General features: G+C 51.9%; 62 non-coding genes across 62 annotated transcripts; 35 read left to right on the top strand and 27 right to left on the bottom strand.

The window, feature by feature from the left end:
* Positions 1-52: 52 nt before the first annotated feature.
* Positions 53-124, bottom strand: trnad-guc (transfer RNA aspartic acid (anticodon GUC)). The gene has a single exon. It is a non-coding gene; the product is annotated as a tRNA-Asp (tRNA).
* A 409-nt stretch (positions 125-533) lies between these two features.
* Positions 534-647, top strand: LOC140375083 (U5 spliceosomal RNA). Its single transcript, XR_011929395.1, has one exon. It is a non-coding gene; the product is annotated as a U5 spliceosomal RNA (small nuclear RNA).
* A 287-nt stretch (positions 648-934) lies between these two features.
* LOC140374906 (U1 spliceosomal RNA) lies at positions 935-1,100 on the top strand. The gene has a single exon (XR_011929230.1). It is a non-coding gene; the product is annotated as a U1 spliceosomal RNA (small nuclear RNA).
* A 165-nt stretch (positions 1,101-1,265) lies between these two features.
* Positions 1,266-1,457, top strand: LOC140374946 (U2 spliceosomal RNA). Its single transcript, XR_011929267.1, has one exon. It is a non-coding gene; the product is annotated as a U2 spliceosomal RNA (small nuclear RNA).
* A 415-nt stretch (positions 1,458-1,872) lies between these two features.
* On the bottom strand, positions 1,873-1,945 carry trnav-cac (transfer RNA valine (anticodon CAC)). Its single transcript has one exon. It is a non-coding gene; the product is annotated as a tRNA-Val (tRNA).
* Positions 1,946-2,026: 81 nt separating this feature from the next.
* On the bottom strand, positions 2,027-2,098 carry trnad-guc (transfer RNA aspartic acid (anticodon GUC)). The gene has a single exon. It is a non-coding gene; the product is annotated as a tRNA-Asp (tRNA).
* Positions 2,099-2,301: 203 nt separating this feature from the next.
* trnav-aac (transfer RNA valine (anticodon AAC)) lies at positions 2,302-2,374 on the bottom strand. Its single transcript has one exon. It is a non-coding gene; the product is annotated as a tRNA-Val (tRNA).
* A 134-nt stretch (positions 2,375-2,508) lies between these two features.
* On the top strand, positions 2,509-2,622 carry LOC140375195 (U5 spliceosomal RNA). Its single transcript, XR_011929500.1, has one exon. It is a non-coding gene; the product is annotated as a U5 spliceosomal RNA (small nuclear RNA).
* A 287-nt stretch (positions 2,623-2,909) lies between these two features.
* LOC140375147 (U1 spliceosomal RNA) lies at positions 2,910-3,075 on the top strand. Its single transcript, XR_011929454.1, has one exon. It is a non-coding gene; the product is annotated as a U1 spliceosomal RNA (small nuclear RNA).
* Positions 3,076-3,240: 165 nt separating this feature from the next.
* On the top strand, positions 3,241-3,432 carry LOC140374945 (U2 spliceosomal RNA). The gene has a single exon (XR_011929266.1). It is a non-coding gene; the product is annotated as a U2 spliceosomal RNA (small nuclear RNA).
* Positions 3,433-3,848: 416 nt separating this feature from the next.
* trnav-cac (transfer RNA valine (anticodon CAC)) lies at positions 3,849-3,921 on the bottom strand. Its single transcript has one exon. It is a non-coding gene; the product is annotated as a tRNA-Val (tRNA).
* An 81-nt stretch (positions 3,922-4,002) lies between these two features.
* Positions 4,003-4,074, bottom strand: trnad-guc (transfer RNA aspartic acid (anticodon GUC)). The gene has a single exon. It is a non-coding gene; the product is annotated as a tRNA-Asp (tRNA).
* Positions 4,075-4,276: 202 nt separating this feature from the next.
* On the bottom strand, positions 4,277-4,349 carry trnav-aac (transfer RNA valine (anticodon AAC)). The gene has a single exon. It is a non-coding gene; the product is annotated as a tRNA-Val (tRNA).
* A 134-nt stretch (positions 4,350-4,483) lies between these two features.
* Positions 4,484-4,597, top strand: LOC140375082 (U5 spliceosomal RNA). Its single transcript, XR_011929394.1, has one exon. It is a non-coding gene; the product is annotated as a U5 spliceosomal RNA (small nuclear RNA).
* A 287-nt stretch (positions 4,598-4,884) lies between these two features.
* Positions 4,885-5,050, top strand: LOC140375028 (U1 spliceosomal RNA). The gene has a single exon (XR_011929346.1). It is a non-coding gene; the product is annotated as a U1 spliceosomal RNA (small nuclear RNA).
* A 164-nt stretch (positions 5,051-5,214) lies between these two features.
* LOC140374944 (U2 spliceosomal RNA) lies at positions 5,215-5,406 on the top strand. Its single transcript, XR_011929265.1, has one exon. It is a non-coding gene; the product is annotated as a U2 spliceosomal RNA (small nuclear RNA).
* A 416-nt stretch (positions 5,407-5,822) lies between these two features.
* On the bottom strand, positions 5,823-5,895 carry trnav-cac (transfer RNA valine (anticodon CAC)). Its single transcript has one exon. It is a non-coding gene; the product is annotated as a tRNA-Val (tRNA).
* A 351-nt stretch (positions 5,896-6,246) lies between these two features.
* Positions 6,247-6,319, bottom strand: trnav-aac (transfer RNA valine (anticodon AAC)). Its single transcript has one exon. It is a non-coding gene; the product is annotated as a tRNA-Val (tRNA).
* Positions 6,320-6,453: 134 nt separating this feature from the next.
* LOC140375081 (U5 spliceosomal RNA) lies at positions 6,454-6,567 on the top strand. Its single transcript, XR_011929393.1, has one exon. It is a non-coding gene; the product is annotated as a U5 spliceosomal RNA (small nuclear RNA).
* Positions 6,568-6,854: 287 nt separating this feature from the next.
* LOC140375136 (U1 spliceosomal RNA) lies at positions 6,855-7,020 on the top strand. The gene has a single exon (XR_011929443.1). It is a non-coding gene; the product is annotated as a U1 spliceosomal RNA (small nuclear RNA).
* Positions 7,021-7,185: 165 nt separating this feature from the next.
* LOC140374942 (U2 spliceosomal RNA) lies at positions 7,186-7,377 on the top strand. Its single transcript, XR_011929264.1, has one exon. It is a non-coding gene; the product is annotated as a U2 spliceosomal RNA (small nuclear RNA).
* A 415-nt stretch (positions 7,378-7,792) lies between these two features.
* trnav-cac (transfer RNA valine (anticodon CAC)) lies at positions 7,793-7,865 on the bottom strand. The gene has a single exon. It is a non-coding gene; the product is annotated as a tRNA-Val (tRNA).
* A 351-nt stretch (positions 7,866-8,216) lies between these two features.
* trnav-aac (transfer RNA valine (anticodon AAC)) lies at positions 8,217-8,289 on the bottom strand. Its single transcript has one exon. It is a non-coding gene; the product is annotated as a tRNA-Val (tRNA).
* A 134-nt stretch (positions 8,290-8,423) lies between these two features.
* On the top strand, positions 8,424-8,537 carry LOC140375080 (U5 spliceosomal RNA). The gene has a single exon (XR_011929392.1). It is a non-coding gene; the product is annotated as a U5 spliceosomal RNA (small nuclear RNA).
* Positions 8,538-8,824: 287 nt separating this feature from the next.
* On the top strand, positions 8,825-8,990 carry LOC140375124 (U1 spliceosomal RNA). The gene has a single exon (XR_011929432.1). It is a non-coding gene; the product is annotated as a U1 spliceosomal RNA (small nuclear RNA).
* Positions 8,991-9,155: 165 nt separating this feature from the next.
* Positions 9,156-9,347, top strand: LOC140374940 (U2 spliceosomal RNA). The gene has a single exon (XR_011929262.1). It is a non-coding gene; the product is annotated as a U2 spliceosomal RNA (small nuclear RNA).
* A 415-nt stretch (positions 9,348-9,762) lies between these two features.
* trnav-cac (transfer RNA valine (anticodon CAC)) lies at positions 9,763-9,835 on the bottom strand. Its single transcript has one exon. It is a non-coding gene; the product is annotated as a tRNA-Val (tRNA).
* Positions 9,836-10,190: 355 nt separating this feature from the next.
* Positions 10,191-10,263, bottom strand: trnav-aac (transfer RNA valine (anticodon AAC)). The gene has a single exon. It is a non-coding gene; the product is annotated as a tRNA-Val (tRNA).
* Positions 10,264-10,397: 134 nt separating this feature from the next.
* LOC140375079 (U5 spliceosomal RNA) lies at positions 10,398-10,511 on the top strand. The gene has a single exon (XR_011929391.1). It is a non-coding gene; the product is annotated as a U5 spliceosomal RNA (small nuclear RNA).
* Positions 10,512-10,798: 287 nt separating this feature from the next.
* LOC140374903 (U1 spliceosomal RNA) lies at positions 10,799-10,964 on the top strand. The gene has a single exon (XR_011929227.1). It is a non-coding gene; the product is annotated as a U1 spliceosomal RNA (small nuclear RNA).
* A 165-nt stretch (positions 10,965-11,129) lies between these two features.
* LOC140374939 (U2 spliceosomal RNA) lies at positions 11,130-11,321 on the top strand. The gene has a single exon (XR_011929261.1). It is a non-coding gene; the product is annotated as a U2 spliceosomal RNA (small nuclear RNA).
* Positions 11,322-11,736: 415 nt separating this feature from the next.
* On the bottom strand, positions 11,737-11,809 carry trnav-cac (transfer RNA valine (anticodon CAC)). Its single transcript has one exon. It is a non-coding gene; the product is annotated as a tRNA-Val (tRNA).
* Positions 11,810-12,164: 355 nt separating this feature from the next.
* Positions 12,165-12,237, bottom strand: trnav-aac (transfer RNA valine (anticodon AAC)). The gene has a single exon. It is a non-coding gene; the product is annotated as a tRNA-Val (tRNA).
* A 134-nt stretch (positions 12,238-12,371) lies between these two features.
* LOC140375078 (U5 spliceosomal RNA) lies at positions 12,372-12,485 on the top strand. Its single transcript, XR_011929390.1, has one exon. It is a non-coding gene; the product is annotated as a U5 spliceosomal RNA (small nuclear RNA).
* A 287-nt stretch (positions 12,486-12,772) lies between these two features.
* On the top strand, positions 12,773-12,938 carry LOC140375112 (U1 spliceosomal RNA). Its single transcript, XR_011929421.1, has one exon. It is a non-coding gene; the product is annotated as a U1 spliceosomal RNA (small nuclear RNA).
* A 165-nt stretch (positions 12,939-13,103) lies between these two features.
* On the top strand, positions 13,104-13,295 carry LOC140374938 (U2 spliceosomal RNA). Its single transcript, XR_011929260.1, has one exon. It is a non-coding gene; the product is annotated as a U2 spliceosomal RNA (small nuclear RNA).
* A 417-nt stretch (positions 13,296-13,712) lies between these two features.
* trnav-cac (transfer RNA valine (anticodon CAC)) lies at positions 13,713-13,785 on the bottom strand. Its single transcript has one exon. It is a non-coding gene; the product is annotated as a tRNA-Val (tRNA).
* Positions 13,786-14,140: 355 nt separating this feature from the next.
* trnav-aac (transfer RNA valine (anticodon AAC)) lies at positions 14,141-14,213 on the bottom strand. The gene has a single exon. It is a non-coding gene; the product is annotated as a tRNA-Val (tRNA).
* A 134-nt stretch (positions 14,214-14,347) lies between these two features.
* Positions 14,348-14,461, top strand: LOC140375077 (U5 spliceosomal RNA). Its single transcript, XR_011929389.1, has one exon. It is a non-coding gene; the product is annotated as a U5 spliceosomal RNA (small nuclear RNA).
* Positions 14,462-14,748: 287 nt separating this feature from the next.
* Positions 14,749-14,914, top strand: LOC140375016 (U1 spliceosomal RNA). The gene has a single exon (XR_011929335.1). It is a non-coding gene; the product is annotated as a U1 spliceosomal RNA (small nuclear RNA).
* A 165-nt stretch (positions 14,915-15,079) lies between these two features.
* LOC140374937 (U2 spliceosomal RNA) lies at positions 15,080-15,271 on the top strand. Its single transcript, XR_011929259.1, has one exon. It is a non-coding gene; the product is annotated as a U2 spliceosomal RNA (small nuclear RNA).
* Positions 15,272-15,687: 416 nt separating this feature from the next.
* Positions 15,688-15,760, bottom strand: trnav-cac (transfer RNA valine (anticodon CAC)). Its single transcript has one exon. It is a non-coding gene; the product is annotated as a tRNA-Val (tRNA).
* An 81-nt stretch (positions 15,761-15,841) lies between these two features.
* On the bottom strand, positions 15,842-15,913 carry trnad-guc (transfer RNA aspartic acid (anticodon GUC)). The gene has a single exon. It is a non-coding gene; the product is annotated as a tRNA-Asp (tRNA).
* Positions 15,914-16,116: 203 nt separating this feature from the next.
* Positions 16,117-16,189, bottom strand: trnav-aac (transfer RNA valine (anticodon AAC)). The gene has a single exon. It is a non-coding gene; the product is annotated as a tRNA-Val (tRNA).
* Positions 16,190-16,323: 134 nt separating this feature from the next.
* On the top strand, positions 16,324-16,437 carry LOC140375075 (U5 spliceosomal RNA). The gene has a single exon (XR_011929387.1). It is a non-coding gene; the product is annotated as a U5 spliceosomal RNA (small nuclear RNA).
* Positions 16,438-16,724: 287 nt separating this feature from the next.
* LOC140375100 (U1 spliceosomal RNA) lies at positions 16,725-16,890 on the top strand. The gene has a single exon (XR_011929410.1). It is a non-coding gene; the product is annotated as a U1 spliceosomal RNA (small nuclear RNA).
* Positions 16,891-17,055: 165 nt separating this feature from the next.
* Positions 17,056-17,247, top strand: LOC140374936 (U2 spliceosomal RNA). The gene has a single exon (XR_011929258.1). It is a non-coding gene; the product is annotated as a U2 spliceosomal RNA (small nuclear RNA).
* Positions 17,248-17,662: 415 nt separating this feature from the next.
* Positions 17,663-17,735, bottom strand: trnav-cac (transfer RNA valine (anticodon CAC)). Its single transcript has one exon. It is a non-coding gene; the product is annotated as a tRNA-Val (tRNA).
* Positions 17,736-17,816: 81 nt separating this feature from the next.
* On the bottom strand, positions 17,817-17,888 carry trnad-guc (transfer RNA aspartic acid (anticodon GUC)). Its single transcript has one exon. It is a non-coding gene; the product is annotated as a tRNA-Asp (tRNA).
* A 202-nt stretch (positions 17,889-18,090) lies between these two features.
* trnav-aac (transfer RNA valine (anticodon AAC)) lies at positions 18,091-18,163 on the bottom strand. Its single transcript has one exon. It is a non-coding gene; the product is annotated as a tRNA-Val (tRNA).
* A 134-nt stretch (positions 18,164-18,297) lies between these two features.
* Positions 18,298-18,411, top strand: LOC140375074 (U5 spliceosomal RNA). The gene has a single exon (XR_011929386.1). It is a non-coding gene; the product is annotated as a U5 spliceosomal RNA (small nuclear RNA).
* A 287-nt stretch (positions 18,412-18,698) lies between these two features.
* Positions 18,699-18,864, top strand: LOC140374902 (U1 spliceosomal RNA). Its single transcript, XR_011929226.1, has one exon. It is a non-coding gene; the product is annotated as a U1 spliceosomal RNA (small nuclear RNA).
* A 165-nt stretch (positions 18,865-19,029) lies between these two features.
* On the top strand, positions 19,030-19,221 carry LOC140374934 (U2 spliceosomal RNA). The gene has a single exon (XR_011929256.1). It is a non-coding gene; the product is annotated as a U2 spliceosomal RNA (small nuclear RNA).
* A 416-nt stretch (positions 19,222-19,637) lies between these two features.
* Positions 19,638-19,710, bottom strand: trnav-cac (transfer RNA valine (anticodon CAC)). The gene has a single exon. It is a non-coding gene; the product is annotated as a tRNA-Val (tRNA).
* Positions 19,711-20,066: 356 nt separating this feature from the next.
* trnav-aac (transfer RNA valine (anticodon AAC)) lies at positions 20,067-20,139 on the bottom strand. Its single transcript has one exon. It is a non-coding gene; the product is annotated as a tRNA-Val (tRNA).
* A 134-nt stretch (positions 20,140-20,273) lies between these two features.
* Positions 20,274-20,387, top strand: LOC140375073 (U5 spliceosomal RNA). Its single transcript, XR_011929385.1, has one exon. It is a non-coding gene; the product is annotated as a U5 spliceosomal RNA (small nuclear RNA).
* Positions 20,388-20,674: 287 nt separating this feature from the next.
* LOC140375089 (U1 spliceosomal RNA) lies at positions 20,675-20,840 on the top strand. Its single transcript, XR_011929399.1, has one exon. It is a non-coding gene; the product is annotated as a U1 spliceosomal RNA (small nuclear RNA).
* Positions 20,841-21,005: 165 nt separating this feature from the next.
* On the top strand, positions 21,006-21,197 carry LOC140374933 (U2 spliceosomal RNA). The gene has a single exon (XR_011929255.1). It is a non-coding gene; the product is annotated as a U2 spliceosomal RNA (small nuclear RNA).
* A 569-nt stretch (positions 21,198-21,766) lies between these two features.
* On the bottom strand, positions 21,767-21,838 carry trnad-guc (transfer RNA aspartic acid (anticodon GUC)). Its single transcript has one exon. It is a non-coding gene; the product is annotated as a tRNA-Asp (tRNA).
* Positions 21,839-22,040: 202 nt separating this feature from the next.
* Positions 22,041-22,113, bottom strand: trnav-aac (transfer RNA valine (anticodon AAC)). Its single transcript has one exon. It is a non-coding gene; the product is annotated as a tRNA-Val (tRNA).
* A 134-nt stretch (positions 22,114-22,247) lies between these two features.
* On the top strand, positions 22,248-22,361 carry LOC140375072 (U5 spliceosomal RNA). The gene has a single exon (XR_011929384.1). It is a non-coding gene; the product is annotated as a U5 spliceosomal RNA (small nuclear RNA).
* Positions 22,362-22,648: 287 nt separating this feature from the next.
* On the top strand, positions 22,649-22,814 carry LOC140375076 (U1 spliceosomal RNA). Its single transcript, XR_011929388.1, has one exon. It is a non-coding gene; the product is annotated as a U1 spliceosomal RNA (small nuclear RNA).
* The last annotated feature ends 9 nt before the right edge of the window (positions 22,815-22,823 follow it).

Raw genomic sequence — 22,823 nt, 5'->3', positions numbered from 1 at the left:
CAAGTCCTCAGCGTCAGTGCAACGCTTTCGTGCTGGGTAAAACGCACTTTCTCTCCCCGTCTGGGAATCGAACCCAGGTCTTCCGCGTGACAAGCGGAGATACTGTCCACTATACTAACGAGGACATATGGGGCTGCAGGGGGGCCCCTTTTTTTTTTTTTTTTTTTTGGGGCGTGTGTGTCGGTGTCTTTTTCCCCCGATCTCTGTGATGAAAAGTTTGAAGGACTACGCCGACAATTCCTCCGCTCCTCCCTCTTTTCTAGGAATAAACCATCGAGTTTGGAATGAACCGTGTTAAAGATTGAAGCAAACATAAAAGGAGGCTTTGTTTCTGCCCGGTTTCGAGCCGAGGACCTTTCGCGCGTTGGGCGAACGTGATAACCGCTACACTACAGAAACGACGTGCGAGCCTGTCGTGTCCCTTTTGCCGCGCGACCGCCGATGCAAATGAGCGCGTGAACAGAAGTACACTGCCCGTGATGAAGCCCCGTGTGCCCTCAAGTACTGGACGCCGTGTGGCGCTGCAACGTGGCACTCTTGTTTCTCTTCAGAGCGTATAAATCTTTCGCCTTTTACTAAAGATTTCCGTGGAGAGGGACAACAAGAGATCTTTCCAATTTTTTGATGCCCTGCTTCAATGCGGGGCTTTTCTACCTATGTCTAAAGCAAGCAAGCGGTCATCCTCCAAGAGCAAAGGTTGTGTCTTGTCGGCCTTTAAACATGCCCTTGCGTACCCTCCGTTTGGCATCCCGTGTTCAAGAACTTTAAAAGTAAAAAAGAGTGCTTAGAACGCACAGACTTGCGTGTGTATCGCTGCCGTTTAACCTGGGGCTCAATCGTCGGGTGGAAGCTGGTCCATGCAAATGGCCGGAAGGACCATGCTGCCACATTGCCTCTTCCAGGGCCTGGGCCTTGGCTCGGAGCGGAGCAACTCATACTTACCTGGCAGGGGCGACACCATGATCAGGAAGGTGGTTCACCCAGGGCGAGGCTCGTCCATTGCACAAACAGGATGTGCTGACCCCTGTGAATTCCCCAAATGTGGGAATCTCAACTGCATAATTTCTGGTAGTGGGGGACTGCGTTCGCGCTCTCCCATCTTGTTTTTTGTCAGAGGAAAAAAAAAAAAACCCAAAGGGTCGTTTCCATGTACGCCGCTCGCGCTCCGGCCCCTCCGCCGGGCGCTTTGCGCGGGCGCCGCTTTGGACCGTTGACGGGAGGGTCAGCGTGGGGAGAGCTCACTGCTCCCCGAACCCATTGTGGGCATCGCTTCTCGGCCTTTTGGCTAAGATCAAGTGTAGTATCTGTTCTTATCAGTTTAATATCTGATACGTCCCCTACCCGGGGACCGTATATTAAATTGATTTTTGGACCAGGGAGATGGAATTTGGGGCTTGCTCCGTCCACTCCACGCATCGGCTCGGTATTGCAGTACCTCCGAGAACGGTGCACCTCCTCTCTCAGGTTAAAAAAAGTCATTCAGTTTGTTTTCGCCGTCACGTTACATGCAAATGTGCCATCATACCCTCATGTTAAACGCTTCCTTGCCGTTTGTCTGCTCCGGAAGTGGACAAAAATTCTCGGAGACGTTTTGAGTGGAAGGGCTGGATATTTCAAATCTCCCGCCAAAAGCCCTGACTGGAGAAGAGGGGGAGGGAAGGTGAAGTATCTGTTCCTAAACCCAACCCCCTTGGGAGGTAGCCCATTCCACGTAAACCCTTGTGCAAAATAGGCCACCTTTGGAATTTGAGTGGCCCCTTTGTGGAGTACAGTACATGTGACTAGTTGTTTTGTTTTTTTTTGGGGGGGGGGTCAAACGCAACACCGACTTTCAAACCCATCCTCGACAAGTAAAGTCTTCGCATGAGGGCGTGCTTCTGCCCGGTTTCGAGCCGGGGACCTTTTGCGTGTGAGGCAAACGTGATAACCGCTACACTACAGAAGCGATAGTGTAGCGCAGGTACGTTGGTGGGACAAGTCCTCAGCGTCAGTGCAACGCTTTCGTGCTGGGTAAAACGCACTTTCTCTCCCCGTCTGGGAATCGAACCCAGGTCTTCCGCGTGACAAGCGGAGATACTGTCCACTATACTAACGAGGACATATGGGGCTGCAGGGGGGCCCCTTTTTTTTTTTTTTTTTTTTTGGGGCGTGTGTGTCGGTGTCTTTTTCCCCCGATCTCTGTGATGAAAAGTTTGAAGGACTACGCCGACAATTCCTCCGCTCCTCCCTCTTTTCTAGGAATAAACCATCGAGTTTGGAATGAACCGTGTTAAAGATTGAAGCAAACATAAAAGGAGGCTTTGTTTCTGCCCGGTTTCGAGCCGAGGACCTTTCGCGCGTTAGGCGAACGTGATAACCGCTACACTACAGAAACGACGTGCGAGCCTGTCGTGTCCCTTTTGCCGCGCGACCGCCGATGCAAATGAGCGCGTGAACAGAAGTACACTGCCCGTGATGAAGCCCCGTGTGCCCTCAAGTACTGGACGCCGTGTGGCGCTGCAACGTGGCACTCTTGTTTCTCTTCAGAGTGTATAAATCTTTCGCCTTTTACTAAAGATTTCCGTGGAGAGGGACAACAAGAGATCTTTCCAATTTTTTGATGCCCTGCTTCAATGCGGGGCTTTTCTACCTATGTCTAAAGCAAGCAAGCGGTCATCCTCCAAGAGCAAAGGTTGTGTCTTGTCGGCCTTTAAACATGCCCTTGCGTACCCTCCGTTTGGCATCCCGTGTTCAAGAACTTTAAAAGTAAAAAAGAGTGCTTAGAACGCACAGACTTGCGTGTGTATCGCTGCCGTTTAACCTGGGGCTCAATCGTCGGGTGGAAGCTGGTCCATGCAAATGGCCGGAAGGACCATGCTGCCACATTGCCTCTTCCAGGGCCTGGGCCTTGGCTCGGAGCGGAGCAACTCATACTTACCTGGCAGGGGCGACACCATGATCAGGAAGGTGGTTCACCCAGGGCGAGGCTCGTCCATTGCACAAACAGGATGTGCTGACCCCTGTGAATTCCCCAAATGTGGGAATCTCAACTGCATAATTTCTGGTAGTGGGGGACTGCGTTCGCGCTCTCCCCTCTTGTTTTTTGTCAGAGGAAAAAAAAAAAAACCCAAAGGGTCGTTTCCATGTACGCCGCTCGCGCTCCGGCCCCTCCGCCGGGCGCTTTGCGCGGGCGCCGCTTTGGACCGTTGACGGGAGGGTCAGCGTGGGGAGAGCTCACTGCTCCCCGAACCCATTGTGGGCATCGCTTCTCGGCCTTTTGGCTAAGATCAAGTGTAGTATCTGTTCTTATCAGTTTAATATCTGATACGTCCCCTACCCGGGGACCGTATATTAAATTGATTTTTGGACCAGGGAGATGGAATTTGGGGCTTGCTCCGTCCACTCCACGCATCGGCTCGGTATTGCAGTACCTCCGAGAACGGTGCACCTCCTCTCTCAGGTTAAAAAAAGTCATTCAGTTTGTTTTCGCCGTCACGTTACATGCAAATGTGCCATCATACCCTCATGTTAAACGCTTCCTTGCCGTTTGTCTGCTCCGGAAGTGGACAAAAATTCTCGGAGACGTTTTGAGTGGAAGGGCTGGATATTTCAAATCTCCCGCCAAAAGCCCTGACTGGAGAAGAGGGGGAGGGAAGGTGAAGTATCTGTTCCTAAACCCAACCCCCTTGGGAGGTAGCCCATTCCACGTAAACCCTTGTGCAAAATAGGCCACCTTTGGAATTTGAGTGGCCCCTTTGTGGAGTACAGTACATGTGACTAGTTGTTTTGTTTTTTTTTGGGGGGGGGGGTCAAACGCAACACCGACTTTCAAACCCATCCTCGACAAGTAAAGTCTTCGCATGAGGGCGTGCTTCTGCCCGGTTTCGAGCCGGGGACCTTTTGCGTGTGAGGCAAACGTGATAACCGCTACACTACAGAAGCGATAGTGTAGCGCAGGTACGTTGGTGGGACAAGTCCTCAGCGTCAGTGCAACGCTTTCGTGCTGGGTAAAACGCACTTTCTCTCCCCGTCTGGGAATCGAACCCAGGTCTTCCGCGTGACAAGCGGAGATACTGTCCACTATACTAACGAGGACATATGGGGCTGCAGGGGGGCCCCTTTTTTTTTTTTTTTTTTTTGGGGCGTGTGTGTCGGTGTCTTTTTCCCCCGATCTCTGTGATGAAAAGTTTGAAGGACTACGCCGACAATTCCTCCGCTCCTCCCTCTTTTCTAGGAATAAACCATCGAGTTTGGAATGAACCGTGTTAAAGATTGAAGCAAACATAAAAGGAGGCTTTGTTTCTGCCCGGTTTCGAGCCGAGGACCTTTCGCGCGTTAGGCGAACGTGATAACCGCTACACTACAGAAACGACGTGCGAGCCTGTCGTGTCCCTTTTGCCGCGCGACCGCCGATGCAAATGAGCGCGTGAACAGAAGTACACTGCCCGTGATGAAGCCCCGTGTGCCCTCAAGTACTGGACGCCGTGTGGCGCTGCAACGTGGCACTCTTGTTTCTCTTCAGAGCGTATAAATCTTTCGCCTTTTACTAAAGATTTCCGTGGAGAGGGACAACAAGAGATCTTTCCAATTTTTTGATGCCCTGCTTCAATGCGGGGCTTTTCTACCTATGTCTAAAGCAAGCAAGCGGTCATCCTCCAAGAGCAAAGGTTGTGTCTTGTCGGCCTTTAAACATGCCCTTGCGTACCCTCCGTTTGGCATCCCGTGTTCAAGAACTTTAAAAGTAAAAAAGAGTGCTTAGAACGCACAGACTTGCGTGTGTATCGCTGCCGTTTAACCTGGGGCTCAATCGTCGGGTGGAAGCTGGTCCATGCAAATGGCCGGAAGGACCATGCTGCCACATTGCCTCTTCCAGGGCCTGGGCCTTGGCTCGGAGCGGAGCAACTCATACTTACCTGGCAGGGGTGACACCATGATCAGGAAGGTGGTTCACCCAGGGCGAGGCTCGTCCATTGCACAAACAGGATGTGCTGACCCCTGTGAATTCCCCAAATGTGGGAATCTCAACTGCATCATTTCTGGTAGTGGGGGACTGCGTTCGCGCTCTCCCCTCTTGTTTTTTGTCAGAGGAAAAAAAAAAAACCCAAAGGGTCGTTTCCATGTACGCCGCTCGCGCTCCGGCCCCTCCGCCGGGCGCTTTGCGCGGGCGCCGCTTTGGACCGTTGACGGGAGGGTCAGCGTGGGGAGAGCTCACTGCTCCCCGAACCCATTGTGGGCATCGCTTCTCGGCCTTTTGGCTAAGATCAAGTGTAGTATCTGTTCTTATCAGTTTAATATCTGATACGTCCCCTACCCGGGGACCGTATATTAAATTGATTTTTGGACCAGGGAGATGGAATTTGGGGCTTGCTCCGTCCACTCCACGCATCGGCTCGGTATTGCAGTACCTCCGAGAACGGTGCACCTCCTCTCTCAGGTTAAAAAAAGTCATTCAGTTTGTTTTCGCCGTCACGTTACATGCAAATGTGCCATCATACCCTCATGTTAAACGCTTCCTTGCCGTTTGTCTGCTCCGGAAGTGGACAAAAATTCTCGGAGACGTTTTGAGTGGAAGGGCTGGATATTTCAAATCTCCCGCCAAAAGCCCTGACTGGAGAAGAGGGGGAGGGAAGGTGAAGTATCTGTTCCTAAACCCAACCCCCTTGGGAGGTAGCCCATTCCACGTAAACCCTTGTGCAAAATAGGCCACCTTTGGAATTTGAGTGGCCCCTTTGTGGAGTACAGTACATGTGACTAGTTGTTTTGTTTTTTTTTGGGGGGGGGGGTCAAACGCAACATCGACTTTCAAACCCATCCTCGACAAGTAAAGTCTTCGCATGAGGGCGTGCTTCTGCCCGGTTTCGAGCCGGGGACCTTTTGCGTGTGAGGCAAACGTGATAACCGCTACACTACAGAAGCGATAGTGTAGCGCAGGTACGTTGGTGGGACAAGTCCTCAGCGTCAGTGCAACGCTTTCGTGCTGGGTAAAACGCACTTTCTCTCCCCGTCTGGGAATCGAACCCAGGTCTTCCGCGTGACAAGCGGAGATACTGTCCACTATACTAACGAGGACATATGGGGCTGCAGGGGGGCCCCTTTTTTTTTTTTTTTTGGGGCGTGTGTGTCGGTGTCTTTTTCCCCCGATCTCTGTGATGAAAAGTTTGAAGGACTACGCCGACAATTCCTCCGCTCCTCCCTCTTTTCTAGGAATAAACCATCGAGTTTGGAATGAACCGTGTTAAAGATTGAAGCAAACATAAAAGGAGGCTTTGTTTCTGCCCGGTTTCGAGCCGAGGACCTTTCGCGCGTTAGGCGAACGTGATAACCGCTACACTACAGAAACGACGTGCGAGCCTGTCGTGTCCCTTTTGCCGCGCGACCGCCGATGCAAATGAGCGCGTGAACAGAAGTACACTGCCCGTGATGAAGCCCCGTGTGCCCTCAAGTACTGGACGCCGTGTGGCGCTGCAACGTGGCACTCTTGTTTCTCTTCAGAGCGTATAAATCTTTCGCCTTTTACTAAAGATTTCCGTGGAGAGGGACAACAAGAGATCTTTCCAATTTTTTGATGCCCTGCTTCAATGCGGGGCTTTTCTACCTATGTCTAAAGCAAGCAAGCGGTCATCCTCCAAGAGCAAAGGTTGTGTCTTGTCGGCCTTTAAACATGCCCTTGCGTACCCTCCGTTTGGCATCCCGTGTTCAAGAACTTTAAAAGTAAAAAAGAGTGCTTAGAACGCACAGACTTGCGTGTGTATCGCTGCCGTTTAACCTGGGGCTCAATCGTCGGGTGGAAGCTGGTCCATGCAAATGGCCGGAAGGACCATGCTGCCACATTGCCTCTTCCAGGGCCTGGGCCTTGGCTCGGAGCGGAGCAACTCATACTTACCTGGCAGGGGCGACACCATGATCAGGAAGGTGGTTCACCCAGGGCGAGGCTCGTCCATTGCACAAACAGGATGTGCTGACCCCTGTGAATTCCCCAAATGTGGGAATCTCAACTGCATAATTTCTGGTAGTGGGGGACTGCGTTCGCGCTCTCCCCTCTTGTTTTTTGTCAGAGGAAAAAAAAAAAAACCCAAAGGGTCGTTTCCATGTACGCCGCTCGCGCTCCGGCCCCTCCGCCGGGCGCTTTGCGCGGGCGCCGCTTTGGACCGTTGACGGGAGGGTCAGCGTGGGGAGAGCTCACTGCTCCCCGAACCCATTGTGGGCATCGCTTCTCGGCCTTTTGGCTAAGATCAAGTGTAGTATCTGTTCTTATCAGTTTAATATCTGATACGTCCCCTACCCGGGGACCGTATATTAAATTGATTTTTGGACCAGGGAGATGGAATTTGGGGCTTGCTCCGTCCACTCCACGCATCGGCTCGGTATTGCAGTACCTCCGAGAACGGTGCACCTCCTCTCTCAGGTTAAAAAAAGTCATTCAGTTTGTTTTCGCCGTCACGTTACATGCAAATGTGCCATCATACCCTCATGTTAAACGCTTCCTTGCCGTTTGTCTGCTCCGGAAGTGGACAAAAATTCTCGGAGACGTTTTGAGTGGAAGGGCTGGATATTTCAAATCTCCCGCCAAAAGCCCTGACTGGAGAAGAGGGGGAGGGAAGGTGAAGTATCTGTTCCTAAACCCAACCCCCTTGGGAGGTAGCCCATTCCACGTAAACCCTTGTGCAAAATAGGCCACCTTTGGAATTTGAGTGGCCCCTTTGTGGAGTACAGTACATGTGACTAGTTGTTTTGTTTTTTTTTGGGGGGGGGGTCAAACGCAACATCGACTTTCAAACCCATCCTCGACAAGTAAAGTCTTCGCATGAGGGCATGCTTCTGCCCGGTTTCGAGCCGGGGACCTTTTGCGTGTGAGGCAAACGTGATAACCGCTACACTACAGAAGCGATAGTGTAGCGCAGGTACGTTGGTGGGACAAGTCCTCAGCGTCAGTGCAACGCTTTCGTGCTGGGTAAAACGCACTTTCTCTCCCCGTCTGGGAATCGAACACAGGTCTTCCGCGTGACAAGCGGAGATACTGTCCACTATACTAACGAGGACATATGGGGCTGCAGGGGGGCCCCTTTTTTTTTTTTTTTTGGGGCGTGTGTGTCGGTGTCTTTTTCCCCCGATCTCTGTGATGAAAAGTTTGAAGGACTACGCCGACAATTCCTCCGCTCCTCCCTCTTTTCTAGGAATAAACCATCGAGTTTGGAATGAACCGTGTTAAAGATTGAAGCAAACATAAAAGGAGGCTTTGTTTCTGCCCGGTTTCGAGCCGAGGACCTTTCGCGCGTTAGGCGAACGTGATAACCGCTACACTACAGAAACGACGTGCGAGCCTGTCGTGTCCCTTTTGCCGCGCGACCGCCGATGCAAATGAGCGCGTGAACAGAAGTACACTGCCCGTGATGAAGCCCCGTGTGCCCTCAAGTACTGGACGCCGTGTGGCGCTGCAACGTGGCACTCTTGTTTCTCTTCAGAGCGTATAAATCTTTCGCCTTTTACTAAAGATTTCCGTGGAGAGGGACAACAAGAGATCTTTCCAATTTTTTGATGCCCTGCTTCAATGCGGGGCTTTTCTACCTATGTCTAAAGCAAGCAAGCGGTCATCCTCCAAGAGCAAAGGTTGTGTCTTGTCGGCCTTTAAACATGCCCTTGCGTACCCTCCGTTTGGCATCCCGTGTTCAAGAACTTTAAAAGTAAAAAAGAGTGCTTAGAACGCACAGACTTGCGTGTGTATCGCTGCCGTTTAACCTGGGGCTCAATCGTCGGGTGGAAGCTGGTCCATGCAAATGGCCGGAAGGACCATGCTGCCACATTGCCTCTTCCAGGGCCTGGGCCTTGGCTCGGAGCGGAGCAACTCATACTTACCTGGCAGGGGCGACACCATGATCAGGAAGGTGGTTCACCCAGGGCGAGGCTCGTCCATTGCACAAACAGGATGTGCTGACCCCTGTGAATTCCCCAAATGTGGGAATCTCAACTGCATAATTTCTGGTAGTGGGGGACTGCGTTCGCGCTCTCCCCTCTTGTTTTTTGTCAGAGGAAAAAAAAAAAAAACCAAAGGGTCGTTTCCATGTACGCCGCTCGCGCTCCGGCCCCTCCGCCGGGCGCTTTGCGCGGGCGCCGCTTTGGACCGTTGACGGGAGGGTCAGCGTGGGGAGAGCTCACTGCTCCCCGAACCCATTGTGGGCATCGCTTCTCGGCCTTTTGGCTAAGATCAAGTGTAGTATCTGTTCTTATCAGTTTAATATCTGATACGTCCCCTACCCGGGGACCGTATATTAAATTGATTTTTGGACCAGGGAGATGGAATTTGGGGCTTGCTCCGTCCACTCCACGCATCGGCTCGGTATTGCAGTACCTCCGAGAACGGTGCACCTCCTCTCTCAGGTTAAAAAAAGTCATTCAGTTTGTTTTCGCCGTCACGTTACATGCAAATGTGCCATCATACCCTCATGTTAAACGCTTCCTTGCCGTTTGTCTGCTCCGGAAGTGGACAAAAATTCTCGGAGACGTTTTGAGTGGAAGGGCTGGATATTTCAAATCTCCCGCCAAAAGCCCTGACTGGAGAAGAGGGGGAGGGAAGGTGAAGTATCTGTTCCTAAACCCAACCCCCTTGGGAGGTAGCCCATTCCACGTAAACCCTTGTGCAAAATAGGCCACCTTTGGAATTTGAGTGGCCCCTTTGTGGAGTACAGTACATGTGACTAGTTGTTTTGTTTTTTTTGGGGGGGGGGGTCAAACGCAACACCGACTTTCAAACCCATCCTCGACAAGTAAAGTCTTCGCATGAGGGCGTGCTTCTGCCCGGTTTCGAGCCGGGGACCTTTTGCGTGTGAGGCAAACGTGATAACCGCTACACTACAGAAGCGATAGTGTAGCGCAGGTACGTTGGTGGGACAAGTCCTCAGCGTCAGTGCAACGCTTTCGTGCTGGGTAAAACGCACTTTCTCTCCCCGTCTGGGAATCGAACCCAGGTCTTCCGCGTGACAAGCGGAGATACTGTCCACTATACTAACGAGGAGATATGGGGCTGCAGGGGGGCCCCTTTTTTTTTTTTTTTTTTTTGGGGCTTGTGTGTCGGTGTCTTTTTCCCCCGATCTCTGTGATGAAAAGTTTGAAGGACTACGCCGACAATTCCTCCGCTCCTCCCTCTTTTCTAGGAATAAACCATCGAGTTTGGAATGAACCGTGTTAAAGATTGAAGCAAACATAAAAGGAGGCTTTGTTTCTGCCCGGTTTCGAGCCGAGGACCTTTCGCGCGTTAGGCGAACGTGATAACCGCTACACTACAGAAACGACGTGCGAGCCTGTCGTGTCCCTTTTGCCGCGCGACCGCCGATGCAAATGAGCGCGTGAACAGAAGTACACTGCCCGTGATGAAGCCCCGTGTGCCCTCAAGTACTGGACGCCGTGTGGCGCTGCAACGTGGCACTCTTGTTTCTCTTCAGAGCGTATAAATCTTTCGCCTTTTACTAAAGATTTCCGTGGAGAGGGACAACAAGAGATCTTTCCAATTTTTTGATGCCCTGCTTCAATGCGGGGCTTTTCTACCTATGTCTAAAGCAAGCAAGCGGTCATCCTCCAAGAGCAAAGGTTGTGTCTTGTCGGCCTTTAAACATGCCCTTGCGTATCCTCCGTTTGGCATCCCGTGTTCAAGAACTTTAAAAGTAAAAAAGAGTGCTTAGAACGCACAGACTTGCGTGTGTATCGCTGCCGTTTAACCTGGGGCTCAATCGTCGGGTGGAAGCTGGTCCATGCAAATGGCCGGAAGGACCATGCTGCCACATTGCCTCTTCCAGGGCCTGGGCCTTGGCTCGGAGCGGAGCAACTCATACTTACCTGGCAGGGGCGACACCATGATCAGGAAGGTGGTTCACCCAGGGCGAGGCTCGTCCATTGCACAAACAGGATGTGCTGACCCCTGTGAATTCCCCAAATGTGGGAATCCCAACTGCATAATTTCTGGTAGTGGGGGACTGCGTTCGCGCTCTCCCCTCTTGTTTTTTGTCAGAGGAAAAAAAAAAAAACCCAAAGGGTCGTTTCCATGTACGCCGCTCGCGCTCCGGCCCCTCCGCCGGGCGCTTTGCGCGGGCGCCGCTTTGGACCGTTGACGGGAGGGTCAGCGTGGGGAGAGCTCACTGCTCCCCGAACCCATTGTGGGCATCGCTTCTCGGCCTTTTGGCTAAGATCAAGTGTAGTATCTGTTCTTATCAGTTTAATATCTGATACGTCCCCTACCCGGGGACCGTATATTAAATTGATTTTTGGACCAGGGAGATGGAATTTGGGGCTTGCTCCGTCCACTCCACGCATCGGCTCGGTATTGCAGTACCTCCGAGAACGGTGCACCTCCTCTCTCAGGTTAAAAAAAGTCATTCAGTTTGTTTTCGCCGTCACGTTACATGCAAATGTGCCATCATACCCTCATGTTAAACGCTTCCTTGCCGTTTGTCTGCTCCGGAAGTGGACAAAAATTCTCGGAGACGTTTTGAGTGGAAGGGCTGGATATTTCAAATCTCCCGCCAAAAGCCCTGACTGGAGAAGAGGGGGAGGGAAGGTGAAGTATCTGTTCCTAAACCCAACCCCCTTGGGAGGTAGCCCATTCCACGTAAACCCTTGTGCAAAATAGGCCACCTTTGGAATTTGAGTGGCCCCTTTGTGGAGTACAGTACATGTGACTAGTTGTTTTGTTTTTTTTGGGGGGGGGGGTCAAACGCAACACCGACTTTCAAACCCATCCTCGACAAGTAAAGTCTTCGCATGAGGGCGTGCTTCTGCCCGGTTTCGAGCCGGGGACCTTTTGCGTGTGAGGCAAACGTGATAACCGCTACACTACAGAAGCGATAGTGTAGCGCAGGTACGTTGGTGGGACAAGTCCTCAGCGTCAGTGCAACGCTTTCGTGCTGGGTAAAACGCACTTTCTCTCCCCGTCTGGGAATCGAACCCAGGTCTTCCGCGTGACAAGCGGAGATACTGTCCACTATACTAACGAGGACATATGGGGCTGCAGGGGGGCCCCTTTTTTTTTTTTTTTTTTTTGGGGCGTATGTGTCGGTGTCTTTTTCCCACGATCTCTGTGATGAAAAGTTTGAAGGACTACGCCGACAATTCCTCCGCTCCTCCCTCTTTTCTAGGAATAAACCATCGAGTTTGGAATGAACCGTGTTAAAGATTGAAGCAAACATAAAAGGAGGCTTTGTTTCTGCCCGGTTTCGAGCCGAGGACCTTTCGCGCGTTAGGCGAACGTGATAACCGCTACACTACAGAAACGACGTGCGAGCCTGTCGTGTCCCTTTTGCCGCGCGACCGCCGATGCAAATGAGCGCGTGAACAGAAGTACACTGCCCGTGATGAAGCCCCGTGTGCCCTCAAGTACTGGACGCCGTGTGGCGCTGCAACGTGGCACTCTTGTTTCTCTTCAGAGCGTATAAATCTTTCGCCTTTTACTAAAGATTTCCGTGGAGAGGGACAACAAGAGATCTTTCCAATTTTTTGATGCCCTGCTTCAATGCGGGGCTTTTCTACCTATGTCTAAAGCAAGCAAGCGGTCATCCTCCAAGAGCAAAGGTTGTGTCTTGTCGGCCTTTAAACATGCCCTTGCGTACCCTCCGTTTGGCATCCCGTGTTCAAGAACTTTAAAAGTAAAAAAGAGTGCTTAGAACGCACAGACTTGCGTGTGTATCGCTGCCGTTTAACCTGGGGCTCAATCGTCGGGTGGAAGCTGGTCCATGCAAATGGCCGGAAGGACCATGCTGCCACATTGCCTCTTCCAGGGCCTGGGCCTTGGCTCGGAGCGGAGCAACTCATACTTACCTGGCAGGGGCGACACCATGATCAGGAAGGTGGTTCACCCAGGGCGAGGCTCGTCCATTGCACAAACAGGATGTGCTGACCCCTGTGAATTCCCCAAATGTGGGAATCTCAACTGCATAATTTCTGGTAGTGGGGGACTGCGTTCGCGCTCTCCCCTCTTGTTTTTTGTCAGAGGAAAAAAAAAAAAACCCAAAGGGTCGTTTCCATGTACGCCGCTCGCGCTCCGGCCCCTCCGCCGGACGCTTTGCGCGGGCGCCGCTTTGGACCGTTGACGGGAGGGTCAGCGTGGGGAGAGCTCACTGCTCCCCGAACCCATTGTGGGCATCGCTTCTCGGCCTTTTGGCTAAGATCAAGTGTAGTATCTGTTCTTATCAGTTTAATATCTGATACGTCCCCTACCCGGGGACCGTATATTAAATTGATTTTTGGACCAGGGAGATGGAATTTGGGGCTTGCTCCGTCCACTCCACGCATCGGCTCGGTATTGCAGTACCTCCGAGAACGGTGCACCTCCTCTCTCAGGTTAAAAAAAGTCATTCAGTTTGTTTTCGCCGTCACGTTACATGCAAATGTGCCATCATACCCTCATGTTAAACGCTTCCTTGCCGTTTGTCTGCTCCGGAAGTGGACAAAAATTCTCGGAGACGTTTTGAGTGGAAGGGCTGGATATTTCAAATCTCCCGCCAAAAGCCCTGACTGGAGAAGAGGGGGAGGGAAGGTGAAGTATCTGTTCCTAAACCCAACCCCCTTGGGAGGTAGCCCATTCCACGTAAACCCTTGTGCAAAATAGGCCACCTTTGGAATTTGAGTGGCCCCTTTGTGGAGTACAGTACATGTGACTAGTTGTTTTGTTTTTTTTTGGGGGGGGGGGGTCAAACGCAACACCGACTTTCAAACCCATCCTCGACAAGTAAAGTCTTCGCATGAGGGCGTGCTTCTGCCCGGTTTCGAGCCGGGGACCTTTTGCGTGTGAGGCAAACGTGATAACCGCTACACTACAGAAGCGATAGTGTAGCGCAGGTACGTTGGTGGGACAAGTCCTCAGCGTCAGTGCAACGCTTTCGTGCTGGGTAAAACGCACTTTCTCTCCCCGTCTGGGAATCGAACCCAGGTCTTCCGCGTGACAAGCGGAGATACTGTCCACTATACTAACGAGGACATATGGGGCTGCAGGGGGGCCCCTTTTTTTTTTTTTTTTTTTTGGGGCGTGTGTGTCGGTGTCTTTTTCCCCCGATCTCTGTGATGAAAAGTTTGAAGGACTACGCCGACAATTCCTCCGCTCCTCCCTCTTTTCTAGGAATAAACCATCGAGTTTGGAATGAACCGTGTTAAAGATTGAAGCAAACATAAAAGGAGGCTTTGTTTCTGCCCGGTTTCGAGCCGAGGACCTTTCGCGCGTTAGGCGAACGTGATAACCGCTACACTACAGAAACGACGTGCGAGCCTGTCGTGTCCCTTTTGCTGCGCGACCGCCGATGCAAATGAGCGCGTGAACAGAAGTACACTGCCCGTGATGAAGCCCCGTGTGCCCTCAAGTACTGGACGCCGTGTGGCGCTGCAACGTGGCACTCTTGTTTCTCTTCAGAGCGTATAAATCTTTCGCCTTTTACTAAAGATTTCCGTGGAGAGGGACAACAAGAGATCTTTCCAATTTTTTGATGCCCTGCTTCAATGCGGGGCTTTTCTACCTATGTCTAAAGCAAGCAAGCGGTCATCCTCCAAGAGCAAAGGTTGTGTCTTGTCGGCCTTTAAACATGCCCTTGCGTACCCTCCGTTTGGCATCCCGTGTTCAAGAACTTTAAAAGTAAAAAAGAGTGCTTAGAACGCACAGACTTGCGTGTGTATCGCTGCCGTTTAACCTGGGGCTCAATCGTCGGGTGGAAGCTGGTCCATGCAAATGGCCGGAAGGACCATGCTGCCACATTGCCTCTTCCAGGGCCTGGGCCTTGGCTCGGAGCGGAGCAACTCATACTTACCTGGCAGGGGCGATACCATGATCAGGAAGGTGGTTCACCCAGGGCGAGGCTCGTCCATTGCACAAACAGGATGTGCTGACCCCTGTGAATTCCCCAAATGTGGGAATCTCAACTGCATAATTTCTGGTAGTGGGGGACTGCGTTCGCGCTCTCCCCTCTTGTTTTTTGTCAGAGGAAAAAAAAAAAAACCCAAAGGGTCGTTTCCATGTACGCCGCTCGCGCTCCGGCCCCTCCGCCGGGCGCTTTGCGCGGGCGCCGCTTTGGACCGTTGACGGGAGGGTCAGCGTGGGGAGAGCTCACTGCTCCCCGAACCCATTGTGGGCATCGCTTCTCGGCCTTTTGGCTAAGATCAAGTGTAGTATCTGTTCTTATCAGTTTAATATCTGATACGTCCCCTACCCGGGGACCGTATATTAAATTGATTTTTGGACCAGGGAGATGGAATTTGGGGCTTGCTCCGTCCACTCCACGCATCGGCTCGGTATTGCAGTACCTCCGAGAACGGTGCACCTCCTCTCTCAGGTTAAAAAAAGTCATTCAGTTTGTTTTCGCCGTCACGTTACATGCAAATGTGCCATCATACCCTCATGTTAAACGCTTCCTTGCCGTTTGTCTGCTCCGGAAGTGGACAAAAATTCTCGGAGACGTTTTGAGTGGAAGGGCTGGATATTTCAAATCTCCCGCCAAAAGCCCTGACTGGAGAAGAGGGGGAGGGAAGGTGAAGTATCTGTTCCTAAACCCAACCCCCTTGGGAGGTAGCCCATTCCACGTAAACCCTTGTGCAAAATAGGCCACCTTTGGAATTTGAGTGGCCCCTTTGTGGAGTACAGTACATGTGACTAGTTGTTTTGTTTTTTTTTGGGGGGGGGGGTCAAACGCAACACCGACTTTCAAACCCATCCTCGACAAGTAAAGTCTTCGCATGAGGGCGTGCTTCTGCCCGGTTTCGAGCCGGGGACCTTTTGCGTGTGAGGCAAACGTGATAACCGCTACACTACAGAAGCGATAGTGTAGCGCAGGTACGTTGGTGGGACAAGTCCTCAGCGTCAGTGCAACGCTTTCGTGCTGGGTAAAACGCACTTTCTCTCCCCGTCTGGGAATCGAACCCAGGTCTTCCGCGTGACAAGCGGAGATACTGTCCACTATACTAACGAGGACATATGGGGCTGCAGGGGGGCCCCTTTTTTTTTTTTTTTTTTTTTGGGGCGTGTGTGTCGGTGTCTTTTTCCCCCGATCTCTGTGATGAAAAGTTTGAAGGACTACGCCGACAATTCCTCCGCTCCTCCCTCTTTTCTAGGAATAAACCATCGAGTTTGGAATGAACCGTGTTAAAGATTGAAGCAAACATAAAAGGAGGCTTTGTTTCTGCCCGGTTTCGAGCCGAGGACCTTTCGCGCGTTAGGCGAACGTGATAACCGCTACACTACAGAAACGACGTGCGAGCCTGTCGTGTCCCTTTTGCCGCGCGACCGCCGATGCAAATGAGCGCGTGAACAGAAGTACACTGCCCGTGATGAAGCCCCGTGTGCCCTCAAGTACTGGACGCCGTGTGGCGCTGCAACGTGGCACTCTTGTTTCTCTTCAGAGCGTATAAATCTTTCGCCTTTTACTAAAGATTTCCGTGGAGAGGGACAACAAGAGATCTTTCCAATTTTTTGATGCCCTGCTTCAATGCGGGGCTTTTCTACCTATGTCTAAAGCAAGCAAGCGGTCATCCTCCAAGAGCAAAGGTTGTGTCTTGTCGGCCTTTAAACATGCCCTTGCGTACCCTCCGTTTGGCATCCCGTGTTCAAGAACTTTAAAAGTAAAAAAGAGTGCTTAGAACGCACAGACTTGCGTGTGTATCGCTGCCGTTTAACCTGGGGCTCAATCGTCGGGTGGAAGCTGGTCCATGCAAATGGCCGGAAGGACCATGCTGCCACATTGCCTCTTCCAGGGCCTGGGCCTTGGCTCGGAGCGGAGCAACTCATACTTACCTGGCAGGGGCGACACCATGATCAGGAAGGTGGTTCACCCAGGGCGAGGCTCGTCCATTGCACAAACAGGATGTGCTGACCCCTGTGAATTCCCCAAATGTGGGAATCTCAACTGCATAATTTCTGGTAGTGGGGGACTGCGTTCGCGCTCTCCCCTCTTGTTTTTTGTCAGAGGAAAAAAAAAAAAACCCAAAGGGTCGTTTCCATGTACGCCGCTCGCGCTCCGGCCCCTCCGCCGGGCGCTTTGCGCGGGCGCCGCTTTGGACCGTTGACGGGAGGGTCAGCGTGGGGAGAGCTCACTGCTCCCCGAACCCATTGTGGGCATCGCTTCTCGGCCTTTTGGCTAAGATCAAGTGTAGTATCTGTTCTTATCAGTTTAATATCTGATACGTCCCCTACCCGGGGACCGTATATTAAATTGATTTTTGGACCAGGGAGATGGAATTTGGGGCTTGCTCCGTCCACTCCACGCATCGGCTCGGTATTGCAGTACCTCCGAGAACGGTGCACCTCCTCTCTCAGGTTAAAAAAAGTCATTCAGTTTGTTTTCGCCGTCACGTTACATGCAAATGTGCCATCATACCCTCATGTTAAACGCTTCCTTGCCGTTTGTCTGCTCCGGAAGTGGACAAAAATTCTCGGAGACGTTTTGAGTGGAAGGGCTGGATATTTCAAATCTCCCGCCAAAAGCCCTGACTGGAGAAGAGGGGGAGGGAAGGTGAAGTATCTGTTCCTAAACCCAACCCCCTTGGGAGGTAGCCCATTCCACGTAAACCCTTGTGCAAAATAGGCCACCTTTGGAATTTGAGTGGCCCCTTTGTGGAGTACAGTACATGTGACTAGTTGTTTTGTTTTTTTTTGGGGGGGGGGTCAAACGCAACACCGACTTTCAAACCCATCCTCGACAAGTAAAGTCTTCGCATGAGGGCGTGCTTCTGCCCGGTTTCGAGCCGGGGACCTTTTGCGTGTGAGGCAAACGTGATAACCGCTACACTACAGAAGCGATAGTGTAGCGCAGGTACGTTGGTGGGACAAGTCCTCAGCGTCAGTGCAACGCTTTCGTGCTGGGTAAAAAGCACTTTCTCTCCCCGTCTGGGAATCGAACCCAGGTCTTCCGCGTGACAAGCGGAGATACTGTCCACTATACTAACGAGGACATATGGGGCTGCAGGGGGGCCCCTTTTTTTTTTTTTTTTTTTTGGGGCGTGTGTGTCGGTGTCTTTTTCCCCCGATCTCTGTGATGAAAAGTTTGAAGGACTACGCCGACAATTCCTCCGCTCCTCCCTCTTTTCTAGGAATAAACCATCGAGTTTGGAATGAACCGTGTTAAAGATTGAAGCAAACATAAAAGGAGGCTTTGTTTCTGCCCGGTTTCGAGCCGAGGACCTTTCGCGCGTTAGGCGAACGTGATAACCGCTACACTACAGAAACGACGTGCGAGCCTGTCGTGTCCCTTTTGCCGCGCGACCGCCGATGCAAATGAGCGCGTGAACAGAAGTACACTGCCCGTGATGAAGCCCCGTGTGCCCTCAAGTACTGGACGCCGTGTGGCGCTGCAACGTGGCACTCTTGTTTCTCTTCAGAGCGTATAAATCTTTCGCCTTTTACTAAAGATTTCCGTGGAGAGGGACAACAAGAGATCTTTCCAATTTTTTGATGCCCTGCTTCAATGCGGGGCTTTTCTACCTATGTCTAAAGCAAGCAAGCGGTCATCCTCCAAGAGCAAAGGTTGTGTCTTGTCGGCCTTTAAACATGCCCTTGCGTACCCTCCGTTTGGCATCCCGTGTTCAAGAACTTTAAAAGTAAAAAAGAGTGCTTAGAACGCACAGACTTGCGTGTGTATCGCTGCCGTTTAACCTGGGGCTCAATCGTCGGGTGGAAGCTGGTCCATGCAAATGGCCGGAAGGACCATGCTGCCACATTGCCTCTTCCAGGGCCTGGGCCTTGGCTCGGAGCGGAGCAACTCATACTTACCTGGCAGGGGCGACACCATGATCAGGAAGGTGGTTCACCCAGGGCGAGACTCGTCCATTGCACAAACAGGATGTGCTGACCCCTGTGAATTCCCCAAATGTGGGAATCTCAACTGCATAATTTCTGGTAGTGGGGGACTGCGTTCGCGCTCTCCCCTCTTGTTTTTTGTCAGAGGAAAAAAAAAAAAACCCAAAGGGTCGTTTCCATGTACGCCGCTCGCGCTCCGGCCCCTCCGCCGGGCGCTTTGCGCGGGCGCCGCTTTGGACCGTTGACGGGAGGGTCAGCGTGGGGAGAGCTCACTGCTCCCCGAACCCATTGTGGGCATCGCTTCTCGGCCTTTTGGCTAAGATCAAGTGTAGTATCTGTTCTTATCAGTTTAATATCTGATACGTCCCCTACCCGGGGACCGTATATTAAATTGATTTTTGGACCAGGGAGATGGAATTTGGGGCTTGCTCCGTCCACTCCACGCATCGGCTCGGTATTGCAGTACCTCCGAGAACGGTGCACCTCCTCTCTCAGGTTAAAAAAAGTCATTCAGTTTGTTTTCGCCGTCACGTTACATGCAAATGTGCCATCATACCCTCATGTTAAACGCTTCCTTGCCGTTTGTCTGCTCCGGAAGTGGACAAAAATTCTCGGAGACGTTTTGAGTGGAAGGGCTGGATATTTCAAATCTCCCGCCAAAAGCCCTGACTGGAGAAGAGGGGGAGGGAAGGTGAAGTATCTGTTCCTAAACCCAACCCCCTTGGGAGGTAGCCCATTCCACGTAAACCCTTGTGCAAAATAGGCCACCTTTGGAATTTGAGTGGCCCCTTTGTGGAGTACAGTACATGTGACTAGTTGTTTTGTTTTTTTTTGGGGGGGGGGGTCAAACGCAACACCGACTTTCAAACCCATCCTCGACAAGTAAAGTCTTCGCATGAGGGCGTGCTTCTGCCCGGTTTCGAGCCGGGGACCTTTTGCGTGTGAGGCAAACGTGATAACCGCTACACTACAGAAGCGATAGTGTAGCGCAGGTACGTTGGTGGGACAAGTCCTCAGCGTCAGTGCAACGCTTTCGTGCTGGGTAAAACGCACTTTCTCTCCCCGTCTGGGAATCGAACCCATGTCTTCCGCGTGACAAGCGGAGATACTGTCCACTATACTAACGAGGACATATGGGGCTGCAGGGGGGCCCCTTTTTTTTTTTTTTTTTTTTTGGGGCGTGTGTGTCGGTGTCTTTTTCCCCCGATCTCTGTGATGAAAAGTTTGAAGGACTACGCCGACAATTCCTCCGCTCCTCCCTCTTTTCTAGGAATAAACCATCGAGTTTGGAATGAACCGTGTTAAAGATTGAAGCAAACATAAAAGGAGGCTTTGTTTCTGCCCGGTTTCGAGCCGAGGACCTTTCGCGCGTTAGGCGAACGTGATAACCGCTACACTACAGAAACGACGTGCGAGCCTGTCGTGTCCCTTTTGCCGCGCGACCGCCGATGCAAATGAGCGCGTGAACAGAAGTACACTGCCCGTGATGAAGCCCCGTGTGCCCTCAAGTACTGGACGCCGTGTGGCGCTGCAACGTGGCACTCTTGTTTCTCTTCAGAGCGTATAAATCTTTCGCCTTTTACTAAAGATTTCCGTGGAGAGGGACAACAAGAGATCTTTCCAATTTTTTGATGCCCTGCTTCAATGCGGGGCTTTTCTACCTATGTCTAAAGCAAGCAAGCGGTCATCCTCCAAGAGCAAAGGTTGTGTCTTGTCGGCCTTTAAACATGCCCTTGCGTACCCTCCGTTTGGCATCCCGTGTTCAAGAACTTTAAAAGTAAAAAAGAGTGCTTAGAACGCACAGACTTGCGTGTGTATCGCTGCCGTTTAACCTGGGGCTCAATCGTCGGGTGGAAGCTGGTCCATGCAAATGGCCGGAAGGACCATGCTGCCACATTGCCTCTTCCAGGGCCTGGGCCTTGGCTCGGAGCGGAGCAACTCATACTTACCTGGCAGGGGCGACACCATGATCAGGAAGGTGGTTCACCCAGGGCGAGGCTCGTCCATTGCACAAACAGGATGTGCTGACCCCTGTGAATTCCCCAAATGTGGGAATCTCAACTGCATAATTTCTGGTAGTGGGGGACTGCGTTCGCGCTCTCCCCTCTTGTTTTTTGTCAGAGGAAAAAAAAAAAAACCCAAAGGGTCGTTTCCATGTACGCCGCTCGCGCTCCGGCCCCTCCGCCGGGCGCTTTGCGCGGGCGCCGCTTTGGACCGTTGACGGGAGGGTCAGCGTGGGGAGAGCTCACTGCTCCCCGAACCCATTGTGGGCATCGCTTCTCGGCCTTTTGGCTAAGATCAAGTGTAGTATCTGTTCTTATCAGTTTAATATCTGATACGTCCCCTACCCGGGGACCGTATATTAAATTGATTTTTGGACCAGGGAGATGGAATTTGGGGCTTGCTCCGTCCACTCCACGCATCGGCTCGGTATTGCAGTACCTCCGAGAACGGTGCACCTCCTCTCTCAGGTTAAAAAAAGTCATTCAGTTTGTTTTCGCCGTCACGTTACATGCAAATGTGCCATCATACCCTCATGTTAAACGCTTCCTTGCCGTTTGTCTGCTCCGGAAGTGGACAAAAATTCTCGGAGACGTTTTGAGTGGAAGGGCTGGATATTTCAAATCTCCCGCCAAAAGCCCTGACTGGAGAAGAGGGGGAGGGAAGGTGAAGTATCTGTTCCTAAACCCAACCCCCTTGGGAGGTAGCCCATTCCACGTAAACCCTTGTGCAAAATAGGCCACCTTTGGAATTTGAGTGGCCCCTTTGTGGAGTACAGTACATGTGACTAGTTGTTTTGTTTTTTTTTGGGGGGGGGGTCAAACGCAACACCGACTTTCAAACCCATCCTCGACAAGTAAAGTCTTCGCATGAGGGCGTGCTTCTGCCCGGTTTCGGGCCGGGGACCTTTTGCGTGTGAGGCAAACGTGATAACCGCTACACTACAGAAGCGATAGTGTAGCGCAGGTACGTTGGTGGGACAAGTCCTCAGCGTCAGTGCAACGCTTTCGTGCTGGGTAAAAAGCACTTTCTCTCCCCGTCTGGGAATCGAACCCAGGTCTTCCGCGTGACAAGCGGAGATACTGTCCACTATACTAACGAGGACATATGGGGCTGCAGGGGGGCCCCTTTTTTTTTTTTTTTTTTTTGGGGCGTGTGTGTCGGTGTCTTTTTCCCCCGATCTCTGTGATGAAAAGTTTGAAGGACTACGCCGACAATTCCTCCGCTCCTCCCTCTTTTCTAGGAATAAACCATCGAGTTTGGAATGAACCGTGTTAAAGATTGAAGCAAACATAAAAGGAGGCTTTGTTTCTGCCCGGTTTCGAGCCGAGGACCTTTCGCGCGTTAGGCGAACGTGATAACCGCTACACTACAGAAACGACGTGCGAGCCTGTCGTGTCCCTTTTGCCGCGCGACCGCCGATGCAAATGAGCGCGTGAACAGAAGTACACTGCCCGTGATGAAGCCCCGTGTGCCCTCAAGTACTGGACGCCGTGTGGCGCTGCAACGTGGCACTCTTGTTTCTCTTCAGAGCGTATAAATCTTTCGCCTTTTACTAAAGATTTCCGTGGAGAGGGACAACAAGAGATCTTTCCAATTTTTTGATGCCCTGCTTCAATGCGGGGCTTTTCTACCTATGTCTAAAGCAAGCAAGCGGTCATCCTCCAAGAGCAAAGGTTGTGTCTTGTCGGCCTTTAAACATGCCCTTGCGTACCCTCCGTTTGGCATCCCGTGTTCAAGAACTTTAAAAGTAAAAAAGAGTGCTTAGAACGCACAGACTTGCGTGTGTATCGCTGCCGTTTAACCTGGGGCTCAATCGTCGGGTGGAAGCTGGTCCATGCAAATGGCCGGAAGGACCATGCTGCCACATTGCCTCTTCCAGGGCCTGGGCCTTGGCTCGGAGCGGAGCAACTCATACTTACCTGGCAGGGGCGACACCATGATCAGGAAGGTGGTTCACCCAGGGCGAGGCTCGTCCATTGCACAAACAGGATGTGCTGACCCCTGTGAATTCCCCAAATGTGGGAATCTCAACTGCATAATTTCTGGTAGTGGGGGACTGCGTTCGCGCTCTCCCCTCTTGTTTTTT

The sequence above is a fragment of the Eucyclogobius newberryi genome, unplaced genomic scaffold, assembly GCF_026437365.1.
Source record: "Eucyclogobius newberryi isolate DKJ021-1_F unplaced genomic scaffold, fEucNew1.0.hap1 SCAF_32, whole genome shotgun sequence".
Classification (NCBI taxonomy): domain Eukaryota; kingdom Metazoa; phylum Chordata; class Actinopteri; order Gobiiformes; family Gobiidae; genus Eucyclogobius; species Eucyclogobius newberryi.
Note: the sequence above shows the minus strand (reverse complement) of the source record. Positions and strands in the feature narration are given on the sequence as shown.